The following is an 18,360-nucleotide window of genomic DNA, read 5'->3' as shown; positions in this document are numbered from 1 at the left end:
AGGTGACCCAGCTTCCATTATAAGTCTGGTATCACAACATGATAAGATGTAACTACCAGTGAAAATATTTACAGCTCTGGCAAAAATTAAGAGACCACCAGATCAGAACCCTGTCATGGGCAGCCCAATCTCCAGACCTGAACCCCATTGAAAACCTCTGGAATGTAATCAAGAGGATGATGGATAGTCACAAGTCATCAAACAAAGAAGAACCTCTTAAATTTTTCTGTACCAGGAGTGGCATAAGGTCACCCAAAAGCAGTGTGAAAGACTGGTGGAAAGCATGACAAGATGCATGAAATCTGTGATTAAAAATCATGGTTATTCCACAAAATATTGATTTCTGAACTCTTCCTGAGTTAAAACATTAGTATTTTTGTTTCTAAGTGATTATGAACTTGTTATCTTTGCATTATTTGAGGTCTGAAAGCACTGTTTTTTTTACTTTGACCATTTTTCTTTGTCAGAAAAAACAATACAAAATGTATTGCTTGGAAATTCGGAGACATGTTGTCAGACGTTTATAGAATAAATAAATAATTTACATTTTACTCAAAAATATATCTATAAAGAGAACAATCAGACAAACAGAACATTTTGCAGTGCTCTTTATTTTTGCCAGAGCTGTATATACAGTATGTTATATATATGGTACCAGTGATATACATATAAATATAGCTGAATAGGATGCTCACAGTAGTAAGAAGAACATGTGGCCTGGTACATTGGCATTTTGAAAAATGACACCTGGGACACTTTAGAGAAATGGATGTACCGCTGATTCCACCACCAAATCAATGTAACTCCAAGCTGTTAGTGTGCCTGGAATGTAGGCTAGAATAGTTCAGCTACCGGCTACCACACATTATGTCAGCCAACATATCCCGGGTGGGACATTTCTTTGTGAAGGCCTCTTCATGATGTTACTCTCTTGGTCTCCAGATAAAGATAGAAAGCTGTAATGGAGCAATTCAGGCTGGAATGAAGATTTGTCCTCTTCAATGATGAGTTCCATTTTTATCTTGAACGCAGGCCTTCAAAAGACAACATCACACCAGTCGCACTCCCAAAATAATAGTGTGAGGTGTCATAATGTACTGTAAACGGACCTCTATAGACTTCATTCAAGGTACACTAATAGTTCAGTGTCACATTGATTTGGTCATGGAATCAGTGGTAAGGCCATTTCTCGAAAGTGTCCCAGTAGCTGTTTTTCAAAATGACAACACCAAGGCCACGTGTTGCTCGTGCTACTGTGAGCAGCATGCATGGCCAAAATGTGCTGCTGTAGACTGCAGCTTTTCTGAAGTTGTCTCTTATCAAGCACATGATTGGGATGTTATTGGTCGGCAATTGGAAAGGTTTCTTCCAGCAGCAAGTCAAGACGTTTTACATGAATAAGTGCATTCAGTGTTGCAAAACCTTCCTTAAATAACCATTAAAAGAGTCACTGATAGTAGCCAATATGTGTAAGTGTGTATATTTTTGCACATGATGTTCATACTCAATACTGGACAATTCGAGATGTTTTTCAAAAAATGTTTTCCATTCTCTCATATTATTAACATGTCTATTCATCCTTTGTTTTTCATAGTTCTAGGACTTTTCCTACTTGATGTTCAAATTTCTATTCTCAGAAGTATACTGTGTGTATGTTCTCATACATTGTATATGTATACAAAGTAAAAAGGTTTTATATATATATTTAAATACATATTTATTTATTAATATGTGTATATACTGTACATATGTGTGTTTGTATATATAGATAGATATATTTATTTATATATTTTACAGGCTATTGCTATATTGTGCAGGAGAATAGTAAACAGGACATCTAGATTACTATCTACAAGATGCTGTGATGATGTAAATCTGAGAGTGCGGAATATGCCTTCTTTTTTTATAACACTATGTCATTGCTATCCTTTAAGCCAAGAGGATTGTGGATCACAGTAATGCATCGCTTGCGTTTCTCAGATTAGGTAGTCTGATGTGTTGTACTCACAATGATCTCATCCTCTGCAGTCCTTAATGCTGTCTTTCCAGAATTAACTATACTTTCTCCTCCCTTCAACCTCATTGCTCTCACTCTTCCTCTCTTTTGCTTTTTCTCCTGATACATTATGCAAGTAGCGTAAACAGTGTGAATGCCATAATACACATAAATGAGATTTATTACATTACTGGGAATGTGTCATCGGAAAATGACTTACTGTCTAAACCAGGTTTTATGTTAAGGTATTTTTTAAAATTGTTGGTATTTTTTTTTCATTTTCCATATCCTGATCTGTGTTTTAAAATAAATTAGAAATCTTGCAATTTTCATACTGGCCTCCTGGGATCTTCTAGGCTTCGACTTCCTGTTTTTTCATAAAATCCACATGCACATTAGCAGCAATATACAGATTCAGACCCGATTCTTCCAATGGGATGAACAGTCACATGGAAGGAGCATTGTCCTTGCTAAGCTCTAAAACATCATTGGTGATGTCTACTGGGACAGAGCAAAAGCAGGTAGGAAGGGGCTAGAGGAAGCCTATAGGTTGGGGAAGTTGAGCACCATTGGGTATGTAGACCACAGTTGCTCTGTGCACGTGATTGGTGACTAGGAGAAGCTACATTTCCCTTTGTGATGAATTGGAGAGCAAATAGGAGATTGCTGAGCTTGAGTTGCAGATCAGGAGTTGGAGTTGTTGATTTCAAGGGGTGTGGGAGAAGGTCCCTGTTGGATTGAGTGTTTACAGTGGAAGTCAGTTCAGCTGTCTTGACTACTAAGAAAAGCAATAGCTTTTAGACACTGTACAATTAAGTCTCATCATTTTTGGAATGCTGACAGGCGATCTATCCTAGAAACCACAAGCAAGAAACTCAGGCTAAATCATGGTGGCGAAATCATCTAAAATGTTTATAAACTATTTATTCCCATGACCAACATGATCCCCTTCACATGATAAAAGACTACTGAGTCTGGTGATAATTACTGTCATGTCAAAATAGGTTCTTTAATGGAGTAGTCCCTGGCATGATACATAATAGAGTTATCTCAGGGTGAACCCTTTTGCAGTGGTATAGAGTTTAGACAGGTTAGTCAATAATTAATGCATGGTTAGATCATTTGAGCAGTGAAATAAATAAATTGCAAAAACACAAGTGTAAACCAAGCATAACTGTCTTTAACTGTTAAAGCTATATTTTTGTCATTAAAGGGTTATTTATATTGTTAATATACAGAACAAGTCCAGCTAAAGTTTCTTTGCTGTACTTTTGAGTATTTTTTATCTCAATCTGCCTTTCTGTGCATCCAGCTTTGAATAGCTGAATGTGCGCTTATATTCTTACACTGCTATACCTACATTTCAGAGCAGTACTTGCTTCTCCTCAGTGCTGCAGGATAGAAGGGGGAAAACTGACCCTGCACTGAGACTAGGCTGATACCCTACGGTGGAGTGGGCGACCCATTCCTTGCGAATAGACGCACCAAAGATCCTAGGTTAATCTGAAAGATCTAAGGACTGAGTATAAAAACAGGTCACCTCCTAATAGAAACACAGAGACGGCTGCAGAAACCAACTGAAAACAGAAACTAAAGATAGCAGAACCAGGGATCCCAGAACTGCACATTATCAAACACAGAAAGCTGTCTAAGCACCAAGCCAGAACTCAAGCGGATTAACACTGTTGTCCAGCAAGGAATGGGAGGCAGGTGTGATGCAATCACCTGACCTAAGACAACCCAGCACCAGAGGAAAAAGACCAGCAGCCAGAAAACCACAACAAGATGGCGGATGGTCAAAAAGAAAAACAGATGCTAACATCAGCAAAGCTGCCTATATGCTTTTACATCATTGTTCCTTTGTTTCTAGCAGAGCTCAACTCTTCTGCCTTACTCCACAATATAGCTTTAATAAAAGGGCCAAGAAGAGCTGAGAGCTGTGTATTCTGCCTGATGCTAAGAGATCTGTGATGTAAAACTCAAAATGCTGCTTTGCTAATGCATATTGCAGAGTATTATCTTCTACCATACAGTGGGATGTAAAAGTTTTGGTATCCCTGGTCAAAAATACTGTTATTGTCAACAATTAGGTTGAAGATGAAATGATCTCTAAATGGGCTAAAGTTAAAGAGGTCACATTTGCTTTGTGTTTTAGGCAATATACTGTATATATATATATATATATATATATATATATATATATATATATATATATATATATATATATACACTCACCGGCCACTTTATTAGGTACACCTGTCCAACTTCTTGTTAACACTTAATTTCTAATCAGCCAATCACATGGCGGCAACTCAGTGCATTTAGGCATGTAGACATGGTCAAGACAATCTCCTGCAGTTCAAACCGAGCATCAGTATGGGGAAGAAAGGTGATTTGAGTGCCTTTGAACGTGGCATGGTTGTTGGTGCCAGAAAGGCTGGTCTGAGTATTTCAGAAACTGCTGATCTACTGGGATTTTCACGCACAACCATCTCTAGGGTTTACAGAGAATGGTCCGAAAAAGAAAAAAAATCCAGTGAGCGGCAGTTCTGTGGGCAGAAATGCCTTGTTGATGCCAGAGGTCAGAGGAGAATGGGCAGACTGGTTCGAGCTGATAGAAAGGCAACAGTGACTCAAATCGCCACCCGTTACAACCAAGGTAGGCCTAAGAGCATCTCTGAACGCACAGTGCGTCGAACTTTGAGGCAGATGGGCTACAGCAGCAGAAGACCACACCGGGTACCACTCCTTTCAGCTAAGAACAGGAAACTGAGGCTACAATTTGTACAAGCTCATCGAAATTGGACAGTAGAAGATTGGAAAAACGTTGCTTGGTCTGATGAGTCTCGATTTCTGCTGCGACATTCGGATGGTAGGGTCAGAATTTGGCGTAAACAACATGAAAGCATGGATCCATCCTGCCTTGTATGGAGCATCTTTGGGATGTGCAGCCGACAAATCTGCGGCAACTGTGTGATGCCATCATGTCAATATGGACCAAAATCTCTGAGGAATGCTTCCAGCACCTTGTTGAATCTATGCCACGAAGAATTGAGGCAGTTCTGAAGGCAAAAGGGGGTCCAACCCGTTACTAGCATGGTGTACCTAATAAAGTGGCCGGTGAGTGTATATATATATATATATATATATACTAGATGTGGCCCGATTCTAACGCATCGGGTATTCTAGAATATGTATGTATGTATGTATATATATAGCAGCCACATAGCATATAGCAGAGGCCACGTGACACAGACAGCCACGTAGTATATAGCACAGCCATGTAGTATATAACACAGCCACGTAGTATATAACACTGCCCACATAGTATATAACACAGCCCACGTAGAATATAACACTGCCACGTAGTATATAACACTGCCACATAGTATATAGCACTGCCACATAGTATATAACACTGCCTATAGTATATAACACAGCCCATGTAGTATATAAAACTGTGCACTTAGTATATAACACTGCGCATGTAGTATATAACACTGCACACATAGTATATAACACTGCCCACGTAGTATATAACACAGCCCACGTAGTATATAACACAGCCCACGTAGTATATAACACAGCCCACGTAGTATATAACACTGCCCACATAGTATATAAATAAAGAAAAAATTGGTGTGCACTAAGGTTGGAATAAAGCGAGGTGCAGGTGTAGAGGACTGGGGTGTCCTAACACACTATGACTACATATAATACACCGCACACTCTAAGTATGTCACTTGTGAAAATTAGCAATTTATTGAGGTGCTATAGACATATATGTATATATTTGATGTATATTTACTTACACTGGTTTGTTCTTTCCAGCGACCATTTTGATAAAGACTCGGGAAGAGTCGAAACGTTGTCAGTTTGACTTCTGGTCGCACCTTGCATTGTTGAATGATATGTCTATAGCACCTCAATAAATTGCTAATTTTCACAAGTGACATACTTAGAGTGTGCGGTGTATTATATGTAGTCACATAGTATATAACACAGCCCACGTAGTATATAACACTGCCACGTAGTATATAACACAGCCCACGTAGTATATAACACTGCGCACGTAGTATATAACACAGCCCACGTAATTTATAGCATCCATGCAGTATATAACACAGCCCATGTAGTATTTAACATTGCCCACGTAGTATATAAAATTGCACACGTATTATATAACACTGCCCACGCAGTATATAACACAGGCCACACAGTATATAACACTGCCCATGCAGTATATAACACTGCCCACGTAGTATATAGCCGCCTCATGGTATATAACACAGCCCAAGTACTATATAGCACTATGGGCACCATATTCCTGTTAAAAAAAGAATGAAAATGAAAAATAGTTATTTACTCACCCCCCGGCGTCCAGCGAAGCTGTGCTGGTGTGCACGATGTGGCCGCCAGCATCCGTTCCCAGCAATGCATTGCGAAATTACCCAGATGACTTAGCGGTCTCGCGAGACCGCTACGTTATCATCTTGCGAGACCGCAATGCAAGGCCCAGAGCGTCACTATAAGCGGAAAAGGCGCCGCAAAGTGAGTATATAATGATTTTTTTTCTTATTTTTAACATTAGATCTTTTTACTATTGATGCTGCATAGGCAGCATCAATAGTAAAAAGTTGGTCACACAGGGTTAATAGCAGCGTTAACGGGATCACACATACGCGAGATACGGCCGAGATACGGCAGTCACGCAACTGTGACGTCATTTCCGTCCTTCGCGCAAGGCATCCTTGGGAACGGAGGCCGCCGCTTGCACCTCTGAGAGCCGGGGGCCGTTGGAGGGTAAGTATACCCATATTTTTTTTTTTTTATTCTTTTTTTTAACATGAATATGGATCCCAGGGTCTGAAGAAGAGTCTCCTCTCCTCCAGACCCTGGGAACCATCCTGGACCGCTCCCTGCACACGCCGTACCCGGCGTATAAGACGACCCCCAACGTTTGAGACTATTTTCAGGGGTTCAAAAGTCATCTTATACGCCGGAAAATACGGTATATATATATATATATATATATATATATATATATATATATATAGTCATTTTTTACATTTTAAAATTTACAAAAAGGAACATGGGCCTATGCAAAAGTTTGAATACCCTTGGAGATTTTGGAGATTTGTGTGATCAGATAACTTTGACCAAGGTTTCAGACCTTAATTAGCCTGCTAGGGTTATGGCTTGTTCACTATCATCGTTAGGAAAGGCCAGGTGATGCAAATATCCCAGTTTTATAAAAACCCAGCCTTCTCTAACCTTGTGCCAAAAAACAGCAGCCATGAGTTCTTCTAAGCAGTTGCCTAGCATTCTGAAAATGAAAATGGTGGAGGCCCAGAAAGCAGGAGAAGGCTATAAGAAGATAGCATTTTCAAGTTGCCCTTTCCTTGGGTCAAAATGTAATTAAGAAATGGCAGTTACCAGGAACAGTGGAGATCAAGATAAGGTCTGGAAGACCAAGCAAAATTTCAGTGATAGCTGCTCTTGGGATTGTTAGAGAAACAAATCAGAAACCCCGCTTGACTGCAAAAGATCTTCAGAAAGATTTAGCAGACTCTGGAGTTGATGTTATGTAAGAGCAGTAAAAAGCATATGACTCAATGGCCTATTTTAAATATGTAATAACAAATATAAAAAATCTTGAATAATACAGATAATAAAGTATGATGCAAACAAAACTGCCCCCAAACACAGTATGATACCCCCTCAATGAATTCCACAACAGTACCCCCACACGCACAGTATGTTGAACCCACTGTACGCCATTCCCTCCAACTGTATTCCCCACACTTTATACTCCATACAATATAATGGCCACAAAAAGTGCTCCATACAGTATAATGGGTCCCACATAGTCCTCCATACAGTATAATGACCTCAGGTAGTGCTCCATACTGTATAATGGCCTCATATAGTACCCCATACAGTATAATTGCCTCACATAGTGCTCCATACAGTATAATGGCCCCACTTAGTGCTACATACAGTATAATGGCCCCACATAGTGATCCATACAGTATAATGGCCCCACATAGTGCTCCATACAGTATAATGGCCTCACTTAGTGCTACATACAGTATAATGGCCCCACATAGTCATCCATACAGTATAATGGCGCCACATAGTCCTCCATACAGTATAATGGCCCCACAAAAAGTGCTCCATACAGTATAAGGGCACCACTTAGTGCTACATACAGTATAATGGCCCCCATAGTGCTCCATACAGTATAAGGGCCCCACATAGTGCTCCATACAGTATAAGGGCCACACATGGTGCTACATACAGTATAATGATCCAATATACTGCTCCATGCAGTATAATGGCCACAAAAAGTGTTCCATACAGTATAATGGCCACAAAAAGTGCACCATAGAGTATAATAACCCCACATAGTGCTCTGTACAATATAATGGTCCTATATAGTGCTCCATACAGTATAATGGCCATAAAAAGTGCTCTGTACAGTATAATGGTCCCATATAGTGCTTCATACAGTATAATGGTCACAAAAAGTGTTAAATGCAGTATAATGGCCACAATAAGTGCTCCATACAGTATAATAACCCCATGTAGTGCTCTATACAGTATAATGGCCCCACATAGTGCTCTGTTATGAACTGGTGGCCTAGGAGCAGCATGAGGAACACTCTGGAGAAGGTGGTACCTATTCTGACCGCAAACCCTGAACTTAACACCACAACTAGAAGCAGCCGTGGGATGTTCCTAACACTCCCTAGACACCTCGTCACAGCCGGAGGTCTAAATACCCCTAGAGACAGAAAAGGGAAAACTATCTTGCCTCAGAGAAAATCCCCAAAGGATAGACAGCCCCCCACAAATATTGACTGTGAGAGGAGAGGGAAATAACACACGCAGACTGAAATCAGGATTTAGCAAAGGAGGCCATACTAGCTAGATAGAAAGGATAGCACAGAGTGCTATGCGGTCAGTATTAAAAACACTAGAAAATATCCACCACAGAAAGTACAAAATCTCCACATCCAACTAAGGATATGGAGGGTATATCTGCATCTACAGAGATACCAGCATGGCTGAACAAATCCTTGCGCAGACCAAGCTGGACAAAACAAAACGTAGAAATGACTGAACTATTAAGCCCACAGCATGTGGACTACAAAAGCAAAGCCAGAACTTATCTTTGATGAAAGGAACAGCAAGCAGGAGAGACCAGGAAAGGATGTGAATCCTCCAGGAACAATGGACAACTGGCACTGACTAAAGGGTGTAGCAAGACTAAATAGCCCTGTCCAAATGGCAAAAAGTGAAAACACCTGATAAATGCTGTGATTCAGAGACAGCAGCGCTACCACTTACAACCACCGGAGGAAGCCCAAGAGCAGAATTCACAACAGTACCCCCCCCTTGAGGAGGGGTCACCGAACCCTCACCAGAGCCCCCAGGCCGATCTGGACGAGCCAAATGAAAGGCACGAACCAAATCATCAGCATGAACATCGGAGGCAACAACCCAAGAATTATCCTCCTGGCCATAACCCTTCCATTTGAAAAGATACTGAAGCCTCCGCCTCGAAAAACGAGAATCCAAAATCTTCTCAACCACATACTCCAACTCCCCATCAATCAACACCGGGGCAGGAGGATCAACAGAGGGAACAACGGGCACCACATATTTCCGCAACAAAGATCTATGAAAAACATTATGGATGGAAAAAGAGGCTGGAAGGGCCAAACGAAAAGACACTGGATTGATAATCTCAGAAATCCTATAAGGGCCAATAAACCGAGGTTTAAACTTAGGGGAAGAAACCTTCATAGGGACATGACGGGAAGACAACCAGACCAAATCCCCAACCCGAAGCCGGGAACCAACACAGCAACGACGGTTAGCAAAACGCTGAGCCCCTTCCTGAGACAACACCAAATTGTCAACAACATGAGCCCAAATTTGCTGCAACCTGTCAACCACAGAGTCCACCCCAGGACAATCCGAAGGCTCAACCTGCCCTGAAGAAAAACGAGGATGAAAACCAGAGTTACAAAAGAAGGGTGAAACCAAGGTAGCAGAACTAGCCCGATTATTAAGGGCAAACTCGGCCAATGGCAAGAAAGCCACCCAATCATCCTGATCAGCAGACACAAAGCATCTCAAATAAGTTTCCAATGTCTGATTAGTTCGCTCGGTTTGGCCATTTGTCTGAGGATGAAATGCGGAAGAAAAAGACAAATCAATGCCCAGCCTAGCACAAAAGGCCCGCCAAAACCTAGAAACAAACTGGGAACCTCTATCGGACACAATGCTCTCCGGAATGCCATGCAAACGAACCACATGCTGAAAAAACAACGGAACCAAATCAGAAGAGGAAGGCAACTTAGGCAAAGGTACCAAATGAACCATCTTAGAAAACCGGTCACAAACCACCCAGATAACTGACATACTCTGGGAAACCGGAAGATCTGAAATAAAATCCATAGAAATATGCGTCCAAGGCCTCTCAGGGACCGGCAAAGGCAAAAGCAACCCACTAGCGCGGGAACAGCAAGGCTTGGCCCGCGCACAAGTCCCACAGGACTGCACAAAAGAACGCACATCCCGTGACAAAGAAGGCCACCAAAAGGACCTATCAACCAAATCTCTGGTACCAAAAATCCCGGGATGACCGGCCAACACAGAACAATGAACCTCCGAAATCACTTTACTAGTCCATCTGTCAGGAACAAGCAATTTCCCCACTGGACAGCGGTCAGGTTTATCAGCCTGAAATTTCTGAAGAACCTGTCGTAAATTAGTGGAGATGGCAGAAAGAATCACCCCTTACTTCAGAATACTGACCGGCTCAAGGACCCCAGGAGAATCAGGCAAAAAGCTCCTAGAGAGGGCATCAGCCTTAACATTCTTAGAACCCGGAAGATACGAGACCACAAAATCAAAACGGGAAAAAAAACAGGGACCATCGGGCCTGTCTAGGATTCAGCCGTTTGGCAGACTCGAGATAAATCAGATTCTTATGATCGGTCAAGACCACAATACGGTGCTTGGCCCCCTTAAGCCAATGTCGCCACTCCTCAAATGCCCACTTCATAGCCAACAACTCACGATTGCCGACATCATAATTGCGTTCCACAGGCGAAAACTTTCGAGAAAAGAAAGCACACGGTTTCATCAAGGAACCATCAGAATTCCTCTGAGACAAAACGGCCCCTGCCCCAATCTCAGAAGCGTCAACCTCAACCTGAAAAGGAAGAGAAACATCCAGCTGACGCAACACAGGGGCAGAAGTAAATCGGCGTTTAAGCTCCTGAAAGGCAGAAACAGCCGCAGAGGACCAATTCGTCACATCAGTGCCTTTCTTCGTCAAATCGGTCAGAGGTTTAACCACACTAGAGAAGTTGGCAATGAAACGGCGATAAAAATTAGCAAAGCCCAAAAATTTCTGAAGACTCTTCACGTATGTGGGCTGGATCCAATCATGAATGGCCTGAACCTTAACCGGATCCATTTCTATAGATGAGGGAGAAAAAATGAAGCCCAAAAAAGAAATCTTCTGTACTCCAAAGAGGCACTTAGACCCCTTCACAAACAAGGCATTATCACGAAGGATCTGAAATACCATCCTGACTTGTTTCACATGAGACTCCCAATCATCTGAAAAAATCAAAATATCATCCAAATATACAATCATGAATTTATCAAGATAATTCCGAAATATATCATGCATGAAGGACTGAAACACAGATGGAGCATTAGAGAGTCCGAATGGCATCACAAGGTATTCAAAATGGCCTTCGGGCGTATTAAACGCAGTTTTCCATTCGTCCCCCTGCTTAATACGAACCAGATTATATGCCCCTTGAAGGTCAATCTTAGTAAACCAACTAGCCCCCTTAATCCTAGCAAACAGATCAGAAAGCAAAGGCAAAGGGTATTGGAATTTGACCGTGATCTTATTCAAGAGGCGATTGTCATGATCTCAATGGCAAGAGAACATAGCATAAGCATATATAGGAACTAGCTCTTGGAAGATGGGAACTGAGCTGACCATGAACTAAACCTAACGCACAACTAGCAGTGGCCGGGTAGCATGCCTACGTTGATTCTAGATGCCCAGCCCAGCCGGAGGACTAAATAAAGCTAGCAGAGGAAAATATTAGTCCTAGCTCACCTCTAGAGAAATACCCCGAAAGGAGACAGAGGCCCCCCACATGTATTGGCGGTGAGTTGAGATGAAATAACAAACGTAGTATGAAAATAGGTTTAGCAAATTTGAGGTCCACTTACTACATAGCAGAAGACAGAAAGGACACTTTCATGGTCAGCTGAAAACCCTATCAAAAACACCATCCAGAAATTACTTTAAAACTCTGGCATTAACTCATAACACCAGAGTGGCAATTCCCGTTCACAAGAGCTTTCCAGACACAGTAACGAAACTACAGCTGTGAACTGGAACAAAATGCAAAAACAAACATGGACAAGAGTCCAACTTATCTAGTAGTTGTCTAGGAGCAGGAACAAGCACAGAGAGGCTTCTGATAACATTGTTGACCGGCAAGCAACTAACAGAGCAGCAAGGTTATATAGCGACTCCCACATCTTGATGGGAACAGGTGAACAGAGAAGATGAAGACACCAGTTCAATTCCACCAGTAGCCACCGGGGGAGCCCAGAATCCAAATTCACAACAGTACCCCCCCCCTCAAGGAGGGGGCACCGAACCCTCACCAGAACCACCAGGGCGATCAGGATGGGCCCTATGAAAGGCACGAACCAGATCGGAGGCATGAACATCAGATGCATTCACCCAAGAATTATCCTCCTGGCCGTATCCCTTCCACTTGACCAGATACTGGAGTCTCCGTCTGGAAACACGAGAGTCCAAGATTTTCTCCACAACGTACTCCAACTCACCCTCAACCAACACCGGAGCAGGAGGCTCAACGGAAGGCACAACCGGTACCTCATACCTGCGCAATAATGACCGATGAAAAACGTTATGAATAGAAAAGGATGCAGGGAGGTCCAAACGGAAGGAAACAGGGTTAAGAATCTCCAATATCTTATACGGGCCGATAAACCGAGGCTTAAACTTAGGAGAAGAGACCCTCATAGGGACAAAACGAGAAGACAACCACACCAAATCCCCAACAGAAAGCCGAGGACCAACACGACGGTGGCGGTTGGCAAAAAGCTGAGTCTTCTCCTGGGACAACCTCAAATTGTCCACCACCTGCCCCCAGATCTGATGCAATCTCTCCACCACAGCATCCACTCCAGGACAATCCGAAGATTCCACCTGACCAGAGGAAAATCGAGGATGAAACCCCGAATTACAGAAAAACGGGGACACCAAAGTGGCAGAGCTGGCCCGATTATTGAGAGCGAACTCCGCCAATGGCAAAAAAGCAACCCAATCATCCTGGTCAGCAGACACAAAACACCTCAGATATGTCTCCAGGGTCTGATTAATCCGCTCGGTCTGGCCATTCGTCTGAGGATGGAAAGCGGACGAAAAAGATAAATCTATGCCCATCCTAGCACAGAATGCCCGCCAAAATCTAGACACGAATTGGGTCCCTCTGTCAGAAACGATATTCTCAGGAATACCATGCAAACGAACAACATTTTGAAAAAACAGAGGAACCAACTCGGAAGAAGAAGGTAACTTGGGCAGAGGAACCAAATGGACCATCTTAGAAAAACGGTCACACACCACCCAGATGACAGACATCTTCTGAGAAACAGGCAGATCTGAAATAAAATCCATCGAGATGTGCGTCCAAGGCCTCTTAGGAATAGGCAAGGGCAACAATAATCCACTAGCCCGAGAACAACAAGGCTTGGCCCGAGCACAAACGTCACAAGACTGCACAAAGCCTCGCACATCTCGTGACAGGGAAGGCCACCAGAAGGACCTTGCCACCAAATCCCTGGTACCAAAAATGCCAGGATGACCTGCCAACGCAGAAGAATGAACCTCAGAGATGACTCTACTGGTCCAATCATCAGGAACAAACAGTTTATCAGGTGGGCAACGATCAGGTCTCTCCGCCTGAAACTCCTGCAAGGCCCGCCGCAGGTCTGGAGAAACGGCTGACAATACCACTCCATCCTTAAGGATACCTGTGGGCTCAGAGTTACCAGGCGAGTCAGGCTCAAAACTCCTAGAAAGGGCATCCGCCTTAACATTCTTAGAACCCGGTAGGTATGACACCACAAAATTAAACCAAGAGAAAAATAATGACCAGCGCGCCTGTCTAGGATTCAGGCGCCTGGCGGTCTCAAGATAAATCAAATTTTTGTGGTCAGTCAATACCACCACCTGATGTCTGGCCCCCTCAAGCCAATGGCGCCACTCCTCAAAAGCCCACTTCATGGCCAAAAGCTCCCGATTCCCAACATCATAATTCCGCTCAGCGGGCGAAAATTTACGGGAAAAGAAGGCACAAGGCCTCATCACGGAGCAGTCAGAACTTTTCTGCGACAACACTGCCCCAGCTCCGATCTCAGAAGCGTCGACCTCAACCTGAAAAGGTAGAGCAACATCAGGCTGACGCAACACAGGGGCAGAGGAAAAACGGCGCTTAAGCTCCCGAAAGGCCTCCACAGCATCAGGGGACCAATCAGCAACATCAGCACCCTTCTTAGTCAAATCGGTCAATGGCTTAGCAATATCCGAAAAACCAGCAATAAATCGACGATAAAAGTTAGCAAAGCCCAAAAATTTCTGAAGACTCTTAAGAGAAGAGGGCTGCGTCCAATCACCAATAGCTTGAACCTTGACAGGATCCATTTCAATGGAAGAGGGGGAAAAAATATATCCCAAAAAGGAAATCCTCTGTACCCCAAAAACACACTTAGAACCCTTCACACACAAAGAATTAGACCGCAAAACCTGAAAAACCCTCCTGACTTGCTGGACATGAGAGTCCCAGTCATCCGAAAAAATCAGAATATCATCCAGATACACAATCATAAATTTATCCAAATAATCGCGAAAAATATCATGCATAAAGGACTGGAAAACTGACGGAGCATTAGAAAGACCAAAAGGCATCACTAAATACTCAAAGTGGCCCTCGGGCGTATTAAATGCGGTTTTCCACTCATCCCCCTGCCTGATTCGCACCAAATTATACGCCCCACGAAGGTCAATCTTAGAGAACCACTTGGCCCCCTTTATGCGAGCAAACAAATCAGTCAGCAACGGCAATGGGTATTGATATTTAACAGTGATTTTATTCAAAAGCCGATAATCAATACATGGTCTCAAAGAGCCGTCTTTTTTTGACACAAAGAAAAAACCGGCTCCTAAGGGAGATGACGATGGACGAATATGTCCCTTTTCCAAGGACTCCTTTATATATTCTCGCATAGCAGCATGTTCAGGCACAGACAGATTAAATAAACGACCCTTTGGGTATTTACTACCCGGGATTAAATCTATGGCACAATCGCACTCTCGGTGCGGAGGTAACGAACCAAGCTTGGATTCTTCAAAGACGTCACGATAGTCAGACAGGAACTCAGGAATTTCAGAGGGAATGGATGATGAAATGGAAACCACAGGTACATCCCCATGAGCCCCCTTACATCCCCAGCTCAACACAGACATAGCTCTCCAGTCGAGGACTGGGTTGTGAGATTGCAGCCAAGGCAATCCTAGCACCAAATCATCATGTAGATTATACAGCACCAGAAAGCGAATAATCTCCTGGTGATCCGGATTAATACGCATAGTTACTTGTGTCCAGTATTGTGGTTTATTATTAGCCAATGGGGTGGAGTCAATCCCCTTCAGAGGAATAGGAGTCTCCAAAGGCTCTAAATCATACCCACAGCGTTTGGCAAAGGACCAATCCATAAGACTCAAAGCGGCGCCAGAGTCGACATAGGCGTCCGTGGTAATAGATGACAAAGAGCAAATCAGGGTCACAGATAGAATAAATTTAGACGGTAAGGTGCAAATGGAAACAGATTTACCAAGCTTTTTAGTGCGCTTAGAGCATGCTGATATAACATGAGTAGAATCACCACAATAGAAACACAACCCATTTTTCCGTCTAAAATTCTGCCGCTCGCTTCGGGACAGAATTCTATCACACTGCATACTCTCTGGCGACTTCTCAGTGGACACCGCCAGATGGTGCACTGGTTTGCGCTCCCGCAAACGCCTATCGATCTGAATAGCCATTGTCATGGACTCATTCAGACCCGCAGGCACAGGGAACCCCACCATAACATCCTTAATGGCATCAGAGAGACCCTCTCTGAAAGTCGCCGCCAGGGCGCACTCATTCCACTGAGTAAGCACAGACCATTTACGGAATCTTTGGCAGTAAATTTCCGCTTCATCTTGCCCCTGAGATAGGGACATCAAAGTTTTTTCTGCCTGAAGCTCCAAATGAGGTTCGTCATAAAGCAACCCCAAGGCCAGAAAAAACGCATCCACATTGAGCAACGCAGGATCCCCTGGTGTCAATGAAAAAGCCCAGTCTTGAGGGTCGCCCCGGAGCAAGGAAATCACAATCCTGACCTGCTGTGCAGGGTCTCCGGCAGAGCGAGATTTCAGAGACAAAAATAATTTGCAATTATTTCGAAAATTCTGAAACCCGGATCTATTCCCCGAGAAAAATTCCGGCAAAGGAATTCTCGGCTCAGATACAGGTGCATGACAAACAAAATCTTGCAAATTTTGTACCTTCGTGGCGAGATTATTCAAACCTGCAGTTACACTCTGAAGATCCATTACAAACAGGTGGACACAGAGCCATTCAAGGGTTAAGAGGAGGTAAGAAGCAGCTAGACAGCAATTAAGGGCTAGGCAGCAAAACTCTGAGGGGAAAAAAAAAAAAATTTCCCTTCAACACTTCTTTTTCTCCTGCTTCAGCCCAAACAATTAACACTTTGCGGGCCGGTCAAACTGTCATGATCTCAATGGCAAGAGAACATAGCATAAGCATATATAGGAACTAGCTCTTGGAAGATGGGAACTGAGCTGACCATGAACTAAACCTAACGCACAACTAGCAGTGGCCGGGTAGCATGCCTACGTTGATTCTAGATGCCCAGCCCAGCCGGAGGACTAAATAAAGCTAGCAGAGGAAAATATTAGTCCTAGCTCACCTCTAGAGAAATACCCCGAAAGGAGACAGAGGCCCCCCACATGTATTGGCGGTGAGTTGAGATGAAATAACAAACGTAGTATGAAAATAGGTTTAGCAAATTTGAGGTCCACTTACTACATAGCAGAAGACAGAAAGGACACTTTCATGGTCAGCTGAAAACCCTATCAAAAACACCATCCAGAAATTACTTTAAAACTCTGGCATTAACTCATAACACCAGAGTGGCAATTCCCGTTCACAAGAGCTTTCCAGACACAGTAACGAAACTACAGCTGTGAACTGGAACAAAATGCAAAAACAAACATGGACAAGAGTCCAACTTATCTAGTAGTTGTCTAGGAGCAGGAACAAGCACAGAGAGGCTTCTGATAACATTGTTGACCGGCAAGCAACTAACAGAGCAGCAAGGTTATATAGCGACTCCCACATCTTGATGGGAACAGGTGAACAGAGAAGATGAAGACACCAGTTCAATTCCACCAGTAGCCACCGGGGGAGCCCAGAATCCAAATTCACAACAGGCGATAATCAATACAGGGTCTCAAGGAGCCATCTTTTTTGGCAACAAAGAAAAAACCCGCTCCCAATGGTGAAGAAGATGGCCGAATATGCCCCTTCTCCAAGGACTCCTTCACATAGCTCCGCATGGCGGTATGTTCTGGCACAGACAGGTTGAAAAGTCGGCCTTTAGGGAACTTACAGCCTGGAATCAAGTCAATAGCACAATCACAGTCCCTATGCGGTGGAAGGGAACTGGACTTGGGCTCATTGAATACATCCTGGAAATCTGACAAAAACTCAGGAATTTCAGAAGAGGGGGAGGAGGCAATTGACATCACAGGAACTTCACCATGAACCCCCTGACAACCCCAACTAGTCACAGACATAGATTTCCAATCTAATACCAGATTATGCACCTGTAACCATGGGAAACCCAGCACAATAGCATCATGCAAATTATGCAACACCAGAAAACGACAATCTTCCTGATGGGCTGGCGCCATGCACATGGTCAGCTGTGTCCAAAACTGAGGTTTATTTTTAGCCAACGGTGTAGCATCAATGCCCCTCAAAGGAATAGGACTCTGCAAAGGCTGCAAGGGGAAACCACAACGTCTGGCAAATTCTAAGTCCATTAAATTTAGAGCGGCGCCTGAATCCACAAATGCCATGACAGAAAATGACGATAATGAGCAGATCAGGGTCACAGATAACAGAAATTTAGGTTGTACAGTACTGATG

General features: G+C 43.3%; 1 protein-coding gene across 1 annotated transcript in view; it reads right to left on the bottom strand.

The window, feature by feature from the left end:
* The window catches only part of LOC143781788 (protein NYNRIN-like), a 1,337,202-nt gene that overhangs the window by 1,203,811 nt on the left and 115,031 nt on the right, over window positions 1-18,360 (bottom strand). The window lies entirely within an intron of this gene.

The sequence above is a fragment of the Ranitomeya variabilis genome, chromosome 6, assembly GCF_051348905.1.
Source record: "Ranitomeya variabilis isolate aRanVar5 chromosome 6, aRanVar5.hap1, whole genome shotgun sequence".
Classification (NCBI taxonomy): Eukaryota; Metazoa; Chordata; class Amphibia; order Anura; family Dendrobatidae; genus Ranitomeya; species Ranitomeya variabilis.
This window is presented reverse-complemented; position numbering and strand designations above follow the sequence as displayed.